This window comes from Saimiri boliviensis, chromosome 11, assembly GCF_048565385.1.
Source record: "Saimiri boliviensis isolate mSaiBol1 chromosome 11, mSaiBol1.pri, whole genome shotgun sequence".
Taxonomy (NCBI): domain Eukaryota; kingdom Metazoa; phylum Chordata; class Mammalia; order Primates; family Cebidae; genus Saimiri; species Saimiri boliviensis.
In genome coordinates, this window is record NC_133459.1 from 52,772,343 (window position 1) to 52,784,771 (window position 12,429).

The window sequence follows — 12,429 nt, forward strand, 5'->3', positions numbered from 1 at the left end:
TAAGGATACCTGAAAATCTCACCATCAGTCCCACCCCAGAAGACGAACATTCCTCCCTCCACCCTCCAGGGCGGAGACGCAGGGTTCAAAACATGGGCCTCAGAGAGGTGCTTCCAAGAGGAAGTGCCTTGGAAGCCTGGCTAAGGAATAAAACTTTCTGCTCTGGACAATGGGGTGGCGGGAGGACTTCTGTCCCACCTCACCCTGTGCCAGGCATACTCGTGCTCACTCAACAAATCCCAACACCACTCCAAACTCCAGGAGTACCCCCAAACTCCAGGAGCAAGTGGACTTAACAAGTCCCCACACTCGCAGAGGCCTCTCATCCCGCCCAGAGAGAGGAGTATCTGAGAGTAGGTAACAGCGTTCATGCTTTTCCTTTGAGAAGCAATGGTCCAGCGGCATTCCCTGCAAGATGCTATCTTCTGGCCTCATTTCAAGAACTCCACCTATCCTCACTCACAAACTAGCCTGCACCCCGCCGCCGCCGCCTCATTTTGACTCTTTTAAAATTAGTTCTAGGCACATGAAGCTCCTGGAAAACTGAATAAAAACAAACGCTCAAAGGGAAGTGTGGGACTCCTGCCAGGTTGGCCAACCCCTCCTGACTGATTTACAGGGCTGCAAAATGGTACTTTGTTCTGCAAATCTCCTCCCCTCCTTGCCCTGCCCTAATACTCAGGCCTTGGCGTGCAGCAGTTTGGGGCCACATGCACAACCACATGTGCAGACTTCCTTCACTGAAACTCAACATAGGCTGCATGGCCCAGGACCCAAAACGCCAAGGGGTGCAAGGCCTGTGCTGGGGGTGGAGCCGTGTGCTCTAAGCTGGGAAATGGAGGTCACTTAGGGGAGCTTGGGACACTCCTGTGATGACTTCATGCAGAGGGCAAGTGAGACAGGAAGCCTCCAAGTGACGCCTCTCTGGTGGCCTAGGGAGGGAGGGAGGGATGACAGTACTGGTTTCAGCAAGATGGGGCTTCCAATTCTATGCAAACTATGGGGTAACCCAGGTTCCCAAAGGGAATTTCAGCAGCATCAACAAACTAAAGATACAAATGCAGGAATGGAAGCAACCGAGGGAATGTCATCACCCAAATGGAAAGGCCAACATGGACAGAAATGGGGTTCAAAGAAGGGAAGGGGCCGGGAAGAGGATTCCTTGTTTCAGATGCAGACCACAGAACAGAATCAGTTTTGGAGAACAGGGGCTCTGATTGTGCGGCTTGGAGAAAACAGAGCTGTTGCTACGTGAAGAGGCAGAACCAGCTGACGTTAAAAATAGGTTTGGATGACATACACCAGTGACACAGGATCTCTGCCTTCAAACAGCCAGGGGGCCGGTGTGTGGGAGGGATGGACGAGCCTCCTCGCACCAGTGGGTGGCCCTGGGTCCAAGAGTAGATGCCCCAAGCTACAAAACGGTTCTGGGCTGCCTCAGGAGGGGGTGGGCTGGGATAATCTGGCGTCGCTTTCAGTCTAGACTTGGCAAAAAAACTTAAGAGGGGATTGCCACAGGACCCACCACCACCTGGGGTTTCCTAGGGATTCTTAAGACAGAAGAGCCCTGGACTGAGGGTCCCAGATCAGGGTTCCAGCTCTGGCTGGAAACCACCTACTGTGTGATCTGAGCAGGCCTTCCTGTCCCTCGCCCTGGGCTCCACTCAAGGCAGCTGAGGTCCTGCTGCTCCAGTGACACAGTGAGTGTCAAAGGAGCTCTTCAGCAAGCAACCTGAAAAGGGCTGCGTGTAGACAACAAAAGCCTCAACCTGCCATGGCCAGACCATCACCATCAGACCCAAATGAGGGTGGTCCCGATACCTGAGCTTCTTTTACGAAGTCCCAGCTCACGTCTGCCACCTGGGTACGGCCCTGGAAGACAGGAAGGGCTGGAGAAGCAACTGCCTTTTCATTTTGATCCCATCAATCAGTTCGGGGGGAAGTATTTATTCCCCAACATCCCTGGGAAGATGTCATTTCTGTTTTCCCAGTAAGGAAATTGAGGCACCAAGAGGTACACTGTCTCAAGGTCAGGTAGCTAAGTGGCTCTAATGTTAGTCCCTCTGTGCCTCCACCTTGGACCTCGGGTTCACAAATACAAAACCATGGTCATGTCCCACCCACCCCTGTAGTTCCCAGGAAGAGTTCTGTGTGCTTTGACTCTTACGGAAAAATACTTCATTAAACACATGAGAGAAGCACAATTCCTTCCTGTGTTTGAGACTGTCTATATTTTATGCTTCCCAAGTAGGCTGACCTTCTAGCTCTGCGCTTTCTGACAAATACTTCAATGAGTCGGCATTCACCAAGGCGGGGTGGGGTGTGTGTGTGTGTGCGTGTGTGTGTGCATGCACATGTGTGTCAAGGAATGCAAGATCCCACTGAAGAGTCTGTTGGATGTAACCGGCGAATTACCCTGGGAGGAGAAGAAGAAACAAGATGAGGGGTGGGGCGAGCTATACAAAGGTTACAAGTGCTTTTTACACATTGCATGTATCAGCAAACGCTTGCTTCTGGGGCTGGGGCCAGCCAGACTGTGCTGTGCTCACCAGAGCAGATGACAGGGCGTGGGTCTGCCCTGCAGGCCAGGAGGATGCAAGGAGCTGTGGTGACAGAGAACTGAGGGACAGGGAAGGTGCTCTGGGCGGGCGCTGTGAGCAGGGATTAGGGGGATCAGGGAGGCTTTGTGGAAGACATGGCACTTGAGCCGGGGCCTTAAAGGACGGCAGGACTGGAGGACGCAGGAGGTGATACAGGGGTGAGAGATTATGCTGTCATTTTAACCCTCCCTGGGCACAGGGCCTCCTGACAGCCTCTCTTCAGAGCGCAAATCCCTCCAGGACGCCCCCCCGCCCCCCGCTCCATCTCTAGGGTAGAGGGTGGGCATGGGGCTTGTTCCACTTTCCCTTCCCCACGGGAGAGGAGCCAGCTGCCCAGTGAGAGAGGGCTCGCTGTCCCCAAGCAGTCCCTTCTGACCCAGCTCACAGTGTGGTTCATCCAGTCTCTCCCTCCATCCTCCCTACCGTCGGCAGTCACCACCAGAACACAGAGGCTCTGAGGAGTAAAGGGACTTGTCCAAGGGCACACAGCTGGAAATGGGTAGCCCCAGCTCTTGGTCACATCTCAGTTTCTCTGATTCAAGTTTCAGAACCAACACTTAAAGATGGTCACGTGGAAACAGGTCAGAGATCAGTCCTCCCGTTCACCAGGGGCCGAGTACTTGGGCACCTCACTTTACCTTCTGTGCCCCCTCATCATTTGCTAAGGAAGGGAGCCCCCTACCCTGGGTGGGGGGAACAGGGAACTTAAACATGACTCTTAGCCAGGCTCAGCCAAGGTAAGGGTTCAGCAACCAGCAGCCCAGAGCCAGAGACACAGCTCCAGGCAAAGATTCCCTGACCACAGCAGGCTGGGGAGACAAAGGGGGCTGAAAGCTGTGCAACAACTAGATATTCCTCTGGACAGAAAAGCAACTCTTCTGAGAAGGGGCCTCTCTGCTGAGTGGTCACCTTAGAAAACTATTTCTTTTTTAAAAAATGAAAGAAAGGTATCCCAGTCAGAACAATTTCCCAAGAAAAGAAGGAAGTGAATCTCCTGGGCTGATAAGTATGAGGCCACCACAGTGCCGGGCCCTGCCCATTCATCCCAGGAAGCACCCAGATTCTTCTGGGGACTGGATCAAAGGTCCCCATTTGGTAAGAGGTGGAGCCCCATGTATTTAATAATTAGTACCTGGTGAGAGAGTGGATCCCAGCCAGGGCACCCTCTTCCACAGGCAAACACCGCCCAGCTAGGCCACACGGCACAGGGCGCAGGTCCCAGGCGTGTGCATGCAAGACAAGGAAGATGAAAGGCTAGAGGTCCCCGCTAGATGAACACTGTGGAGTGGATCAACAGCTCGGTGTTTGTACAACGCCGATTTTCTTCTTAAAGAGAAATGAGCTTCAGGCCCTGGTTTACACCATTAGCAAAACACACACATACACACACACACACACACTCTCTCTCTCTCTCTCTCTCTCTTTCTTCCCACTGTCTTAAAGGAGCTACTTACAACCACAAACATGTCATAGTAGGCCAGTGACAGCTCCGTAACAAGAACACTGGCAGTGGCTTCTGCAAAGTGGAAAATTCCCTGGCGTGGACCCGTGCACACGCTCCGTTCCAATGACAACTTAATCCTGCCAGGTCCGAGGTGTGCAGAGAACAGAAAACCACCCGCTTCTAGAAACTTTAAGTTTAAAATAAATCATTAAAGGCAGGGCCCTCAGAACATCTTTCAAGGATGGGAGCCCACACTCTCCCTGGCAAGCATCAGATTTAGTGGGGACCAAGTCACTTTCCCTCACCTCCTCCTCCGCTGTGACGGGACAAAGTGTACACAGTCTGACAAGTTCACCCGTGTCCCCCAGTGTCGGGGAAGGTGTACATCATTCAAACCTGGCACCGCCTCTTCTGTGTAAATGAACAGCCGGGAGTCTTTGAGCTCCTCAGGCCAGGAGGGAAGGCAGCGAGCAGCGGACCACCGTGGTCTGCACAGCCGTCCTGGCGCACGGTGCCACGCAGGCTCGGTGCTGAGCAGATGCCATCTAAGCCTTTAAAGCGTGCAATAATTGCGCTAATTTAGCTAACAGTCTCTGTTTCGTCCCCCACCCCGAGTCAACCAGCGTCCTTTGGTACTGCTGGAGAGATGCAAGCTGTTGGCTTTAGTGTTATTTTGTCAGCCATTAAACGATTCATCGGAGTCATTAATTGATTTATTACTGCTGCCTGCTCAGAGGGTTTAGCAAATAAAGAATGATGTAGGTCACAAAGCAAAGGAAATTGGACCCAACGACACTACGAGGTGCTGGGCACTTACAGTGTCTGCTGCTGTCCATCCAGGCAGCCCTCCTCACCCAGCTGTCAGACGAGGAACAGCGTAGATGGTCCTCCTGCCTGAAATCCAGGTGCCAGCCTACAGCCTGCTCAGGTGCTGGTGCTGCCAATGGGGAACCTTGTCTGGAGCCTCTAGAAGGCTACTCCCGGGCACCTGCCAGATACAGCTGAGGTGGAAGGGAGAGAAGCCCACACTGACTCCCTTACCCACCAGGTGGGCACTGAGTAGCAATGGCTGGGCCTGCAGCTAGGCCCTCCAGTGTTCCAGGAAGCCAAGGACAGGCCCCTCAGCCAAGACTCTACTCCCCTGGAGGTGATAACTCCAGCTAGGCCCTCCCTCTTTCTCCCCTGCACTGCCTAAGGGAATGGGAGGAATGCAACAGTTGATGCGCTCACAGGTGCCTCCTAATGCCTGGCCTTTCAAGTACTTACCTCTAATCCTCTCAACAGTCCTATGGGGTAGCCTGCATTGTCTTCCCTGTACCACAGAGAAGAATGCTGAAGCCCTGAGAGCTGATCGGCCAGAGGTTGCATGGCAGGCCAGGAAATGGCAGTCCTGGGATTCAAACCCAGGTCGACCTGATTTCAACATCCACGATTCTTCCCCTCTAACAAATCCTTCAGACTGACACAAGAGAGGCCCATAGTGTGGCCTTAAAGAAAACTCAGACAGAAACTAGCTAGGTGACCAAGAGCAAGCCAACATCTTTCCTTCTCAGAGCCCCAGGTGCCTCATTTGCAAAATGGCAGGGTTCTGATGGGTGACCTCCGAAGCCACAGGAAAGGATGAGATTCCAGGGCACGTACAGCTGCCCTGGCCACTGTGAAGCCTCATATCAGTTACCCCCAAGAACACTCCTGGGTTGTGAGTGAGGCACTGCATGAGCCCCTTGAGGTCCCCTGCTGCCCTTCAAACTCCAGCCTCCAGGGTGTAGGTCCAAGAAGGTTTGCTACACTCAGACCAGAGAGCAGTGACCCTCATCTCACCCCAATCCCAGCCCTTAGGGCTCTGAACAAACCAGAGAGAGTGGCGTCAAGGCAAGGCAATGGCTAATGCCTCCAAGAGGAGAACTCACCAGGCCATCGATTCCGTGTGTGTGTGTGTGTGTGTGTGTGTGTGTGTGTGTGTACATGTGTCTCTGTCTCTGGGGCAGGAAGGGTAATATCTTTGGTACCTGACATCCCTAGGAACCAAACACAGCCATTCTAGATGTCTCAAATTCTAGCATCACAGTTTTCAGCCCCTCCAAGAGGCATCACATCTCCACCGTGGTGAGCAGCCTTCTAGAACAGAGCCTGGCACGCTTTCAGAGGAGGCTCTTGGTGGATGGTGACTGGATGATCTGCTCCAAAAGTAATACAGAGGGGACAAAGAGGTGGTTCAGGGACCCACCAAGAACCAGGCTGCAGCCTGCTTCTGACCAAGACATAACCCCACCCTGCAACCCCAGGCTTTGGCCTGCTAAGGTCTGGTGGGAGCCACAGAGCTACAAGGCAAGGCAAGGCTGCCACTTCAGAGCTCACTACAGATTATTTGTTGGGCGTCTACCAGGTGCACACAGCAGGGCTTTCTTGTTTGAACCCACCAACAAGAGGGCCAGAGCACCCAAGAACACACACATCGCTTAGGATCCTGGTAAGAGATGTGCTAAGGGGGTGGGGCCAAGGGTGCTGGGAGGCAGGCGGGCTGGTCAGATGCTTCTGAAGGGACATGGGAGTTCATCTACTGGGAATTCTGACCCAAACTCTGCTCTGAACAAACACGGGACTTCCCATAGAGTGGTCCACCCCCTACTCATACCACCCATCAATATGGTATTCAAAGCACAAAGGAAGGTCTTTATGAAACATTTATTGGGGTCCCATTCAGAAACTAATAACCTAATATTACTTACACATATTTAGGACTTACAAAGTACCAGCTTACAAAGGCCTTTCTTTGACACATATTTACTTGATGAATACAACAACCATCTTCTGCACAGGCTGGCTCCTCTCTCTGCAACACTCTTCTCCTCTCTACTCAGGCCTGGGTGCTACCCTTTCGTCCTTTATATGTTCTCATCACAGTGTCTGTCACACCTGACTGTTAATTCCTTATTAAATTAGCCAGCTGTCCGCCAGGAATGGGGGAGGAATGGTGTGCACAGCACAGGGAAGATGATGGCTCAGTAAATATTTTTGGGATGAAAAAAATTCTTGCAGAAATTCTGCTTTTTGGCTGGGCGTAGTGGCTCTCACCTGTAATCCCAGCACTTTGGGAGGCGGAGGAGGGTGGATTCCCTGAGGAAGGAGTTCAAGACCAGCCTGACCAACATGGTAAAACCCCATCTCTACTAAAAATACGAAAAAAAATTTGGAAGGCATGGTGGCAGGCGCCTATAGTCTCGGCTACTCAGGAGGCTGAGGCAGGAGAATTCCTTGAACCCAGGAGGAGGAGGCTGCAGTGAGCCGAGATCATGCCACTGCACTCCAGCCAGGGGGACAGAGTGCGACGGCATCTTTAAAAAAAAAAAAAAAAAAAAAAAAAAAAAAAAAAAAAAAAATCCTGCTTTTCTACATGATTTCTTTTATTTATTTATTTTTTTTTAATTTTTTTTTAAGAGATGGGGTTTCACTATGTTGGCCAAGTGATCTGCTCACCTTGGCCTCCCAAAGTGCTAGAATTACAGGCGTGAGCCACCCTAGCCAAAAAAAAAAAAAAATCCTGCTTTTCAAGAGTAGTCACCTAATCTAAAAGGTCAAACTCTAAGACTAGCTATCTCAGTCCCCTTCATTAACATTTGGCTACAACCAAACAAGGAGCCCCTCCCTTCCAAATAACAACAAACAAAACACACATCCCCTGCCACACACTGTGCCCTCTCCCTGTAAAGCCCTGGCAAATGACTTGGGCAGGCCATATCTCCCAGAGTCATTGGTTATTAAAATAGAAGTCATCCTTGTATCACTCCCTCCCAAGACAATGGGAAAGACAGCTTCAGCTCGTGTCTGGGGAAAGCATTTTTAGCTCCAAGGAAGGACAAAAGCAATGAGAGGGAGTGGGTGGCGTCACAGAGCTGGCGCCTTGTTCTTAGTCCCACTGTGGAAGAGGTCAAGACCAGGCCCAGTGGGCTGGGTGCAGGAAGGGGTTCGACTGGCCTCTCCCAGTCCCCCCGGTCAGCCTCCCTTCCATCTCCAAAATGAATCCTACTATTTATTCTCAGAGAGGTTGGACTCCCTGGCCTCTCTGAAGGTGGCCGACTGCTCCACTGGCCCAGGCCTCTGCTGTCCATCACTTGTGGGACCCAGAGACAGCAGAGGAAAAAGGGGCTGTTCTTGGGCCCGGACACAAGCGGAGAACCAGCAGGGTGTAGGGTACCAGCCTGACATACCTTCCTCTACTTCCCTGAAAATGCACCCCACAAGCAAAGGCTCCTCCACCAAACTAGGGACTGTCCCTTACAGCTAGACCCTCCAAGCCACAGAATTTAGTAGACATGGTTCTCAAAATCAGAGACAAACCACAGAGCAAGCTCTGGGCTCATGTGGGAGGAACGCATCAGCCCCATCCTCCCCTCTCCCCGCCCACTCCCCGTCCCTTCCTCAGTCCCTCACTTCCCATGAGATGAAACTTGACAGGGGTGGAGAGAAGGGGAGAGTGGAGAAACCAGGATCCCTGTAGCCCACCAGGGCCCCCGGCAGCATCTCCACTCTGCCCCACCCCTGTGCTGGTCACGTCCTGGGAATGGCTCCAGCCCTTCACAGATTAAGTCTCCCTCAACACTGCCTCCATCCTGGTCCATGTATCTACCTACAGAACTCCTAGTTAACCACCAATGCCCAGCTCAAATGTCCCTGTTTCCTAGTCCAAGTAGGTACTAAAGTTCCTAAGTAGGTTCATGAGCTAGAACTCGATACTAGAAGATGTCAGTTTCCGCTTGCGTCCCTTTCACGAGGCATCTCATGGAGCATGCAATACCAATGGACTCCCAGCCAAGCAGAGAGAGAATGGGATTCAGGGCAAGAGCTCCAGCTCATGGGCTCCCTGACCAATTCAGAGAGGCAGGCAATTCATCTGACTTGAGCTGCACCCTGTAATACAGGACAATCTCTGGGTTGACATGAGATTTTTAAAAAACAAGGAGATAAGGAAAGGGCAGTGATTTCATCTCAGCCTTTCTTCTCTGCCTCCCATTCCAACCTCCCCCCTTTCTCATATCCTAAGCTTCAGCCACAGGGGACACTGGCTGGTCCCCAGCTTTTGTACATGTCCTCCTCCCCTCCATCTAGAATGCCCACCTCCCTGCTGGCTTCTGCCACTCCAACATATCCCTTAGGCCACCCTGGACACAAGGCAGGATGATTTCTTCATCCTCCAATCCCACGTGAGCTACCTTCACCCTTCCAGCATTTTCTACCTGGTCATATTACATAGACAGAGGTTATCTCCCTGCAGGACTGTTGCTTCCAAAAGAGGGGAATCCAAATATTTACAATGTCTTGTATCAATAAACATCAAGTGGCTGGGGACTGGAAAGGAGCTTTATGGACAAAGCTAGGCCTGGTCCTTCTGGGACATTTCTCCCTTCTTCCTATTTGTCTACTTTATAAAGATGTAACTTTAAGGAACAGACCAGATTTTGGTAAGTTCAAATGTGAAAAGGTGCAAAAAGCAGCCTTAACTCCCAAAGGCTTCCATGTCTCTCTCTCTCTCTCCTCAAACAACTGTTGGAAGAGACAAACATGAAAACCTCTGGAGAAATCTGAATGTGAGTCCTGGTTCTGCTTCTAGCCTGAAACTTGCAAGTCAGAGACAGCAGGACCATTCTTGACAAGGTCTCTACTTTGCTGCAAATCTGGCCTAAGGCAGTTTGTTTTTCTTCTATTTTTGTCTAATTCCATTTAAGGCCATCGCCTGGGTCCTCTCTGTCCAAGACAGAAATTACTAATTTAAATTTGGGGCTTCGGAAACTTTGAATCTACAACCATAGAACAGGAAGGAGTCCCACAGCCAGGCTGGACAGATGTGGCCTCCCATCAACACACCAGTATCAAGGATAGCAAAGGTCTGGAACCTGGTTCTCCCAAGCTGTCTGTGCCCTGGCTGTCTAATTTAGAAAATGAGAATAATAAACCTTGCCTGCCTCGCAGGATTTGTGAGGGTCAAGTTTCTGCTGGATCCCCTGGAACGGTGCCTGGCATGCATCCATCAGGTGCTCCAGAAATACTTGCTGCATGGGTACTCATTCTAAACCCTCCCTACTTGTTTTCCACAAGGATGGCCTGTCCCTGGGGACCACTCTCCTGCAGAGCAGAGTCCCAGAGCCCTGCCATCCCTGCCCACAAAGGCTTTGTGTCCTAGGAACAATAATAAGCCCCCATATTCCCGAGACTCTATGTAGGCACCAAAGGAGGCTGATCTCACTTAATCCTCCCAACAATCTCCTGAGGTGGGTGAATTCACTCCTTTATTTTACATCCAACCTATCTTGCTGGTGACATGAACAGTTAAGCGTCTTGCATAAGGTCACAGTTAATGATGCTGGGATTTTCTTCCTGGCTGGATCCAGACATCATAAACTCACATACCACCCACCACCACCTCCAGTGGGAACCAGAAGGAAGATTTAAGTCATGGAAAGAAATAATCTTAATCCTAGAATCAGGCCCTTTGGGTCTGGCACCGATTTGGGACAGGTGTCCAACCTGAATTTGCCCATCTGTAAAAAGAGAAGTCACCATTCCCTGCCTGGCCTACCTCACAACGGTGGCATGAAACACAAATGAAGAAACAGACATAAAAAAGGTCTGGAAGCTGGGCACGGTGGCTCACACTTGTAATCTCAGCACTTTGGGAGGCCAAGGCGGGAGTATCACTTTAGGTCAGGAGTTCGAAACCAGCCTGGCCAACATGGTGAAACCCCATCACTACTTAAAATACAAAAATTAGCCAGATGTGGTGATGTGTGACTGTAATCCCAGCTCCTCGGGAATCTGAGGCAGGAGAATCACTTGAACTCGGGAGTCAGAGGTGTAATGAGCCAAGATCGTGTCACTGCACTCTGGAGAGAGAGGGAGACTTTGTCTCAAAAAAAAAAAAACAAAAAGGTGTCTGGGAACAGAAGGGCAACACAACCATCTCCATCACCCTGGACAATCAAAGGAGCTGGGAACAAAGATGCTGCAGAAGAGCACTGGGTGAGGAGTCAGGCCTGGCTGGCTACCCGCAAAGGCCCTTCACTGTACGCATAAAACAAAGGGAGTGGATTCAATTCCTGGTTTCCAAACCTGGTTGCACATCAAAATCATGTAGTGAGCTTTGCAACAAACTCAGCTTCCTGAGGGTGCAGGGATCCAGCTTCTGGGAGCTCCTGGACCAGATGTTCCATCAGATCCCTCCTCGGTTCCACCTCTGCCCTGACCCCAGCAGGGGAAACAGATCCCAGGTTCTGGGGATGGCTGGGCCAGATGGACAGGCCTCTTCTGCCCCCTCATGCTCCCCAACCAGGCTCCCAAGAGGCCTGCAGGAAGCCGCCGGGTGCAGGTCAGGGCTTCAACAGCCGCCCAAACAGGTATAGGCCCAGCTTTAATTGGCCTCTTGGTTAAGCTTTCTAATCTCATTAAAGCTGCCTCCATCAAGCAGACTGAGGCTCTGAACCGAATCACAGAAGAGCGCTGCTCTGCCCCCACTGTAAGCTGATTAGGTCTGGGGAGGCCTAGCTCGGACCCTCTCTGCACTACCACGCCTTACTGCCACATGGAAGCCACAAACCCAGACTCATGAAGGGAGGCACACTGATGAGGGGGACAGCAAGAAGAAAGTTCAGGGAAGCAGTCCCAGCAAGGGTATGGGACCAGACCTGCCTACCCTACTCTGGGGAGCCAGTGCTATCTCTGGGATTTTCAGTGAACACAAACCACAGAGTAATCTGATTTCCTATCTTATCAGTACACAGTGCCAGAGACCACCCGGTTCCAGGAGGAAGTGGCCCTTCTGGGCACAGTGTGGGACTCACAGCTACCTCTCCAAATTCTTTTCGAAGCTTTAGTACTTCATTCAGATGGGCAAGAAGGCAGCAGAGGGGTGTGGTGTGGGGACCAAACACCTGCTTTCCATCTTTGGAAGAGACTTGTCTGCCACTCACTCTCTCCCTGACCCCTTCTACCTCCCCAAGGAGCTACACTGCGGCTCTCCTCCGATCCAGCTCCTGGACGTCAGCTTCAGAAACACCATGGTCAGCGTGTGCAAACAGCCCTGAGCAAATACACATCGCCCACTTCTCCATCATCTCGCTTTATCTAAATATATCCCAAGGAAATAACTTGGCAGCGGTGAGAAATTCTGCAGAGGCTCCAAAGTAACAAAAACAAAACACACACACACACACACACACACACACACACACACACACACACAAACACACACACAGCTCCGTTCAAGGTGCCACACTAAGCTGAGGACAGGCATGGAGACACAAACACTCATAGGCGACAACCACCCAGGGTGTGCTGGGGGTTCAGTCCCACTGAGGGTTCGTGCTCGGTTGTTATTAATATTTAATAGGAAAG

General features: G+C 51.4%; 1 protein-coding gene across 7 annotated transcripts in view; it reads right to left on the bottom strand.

Annotated features, from left to right (window-relative positions):
* SSBP3 (single stranded DNA binding protein 3) overlaps positions 1-12,429 on the bottom strand; it is a 183,572-nt gene that overhangs the window by 59,391 nt on the left and 111,752 nt on the right. The window contains exon 1 of one of the 7 annotated variants that reach the window (XM_074380871.1): positions 1,822-2,087. The exons of the other annotated variants lie outside the window; for them this stretch is intronic. The gene's annotated coding sequence lies outside the window, so the exon portion shown is untranslated. Of the gene's footprint in view, positions 1-1,821; positions 2,088-12,429 lie in introns of those variants that run through there. 7 annotated transcript variants of the gene reach the window in all.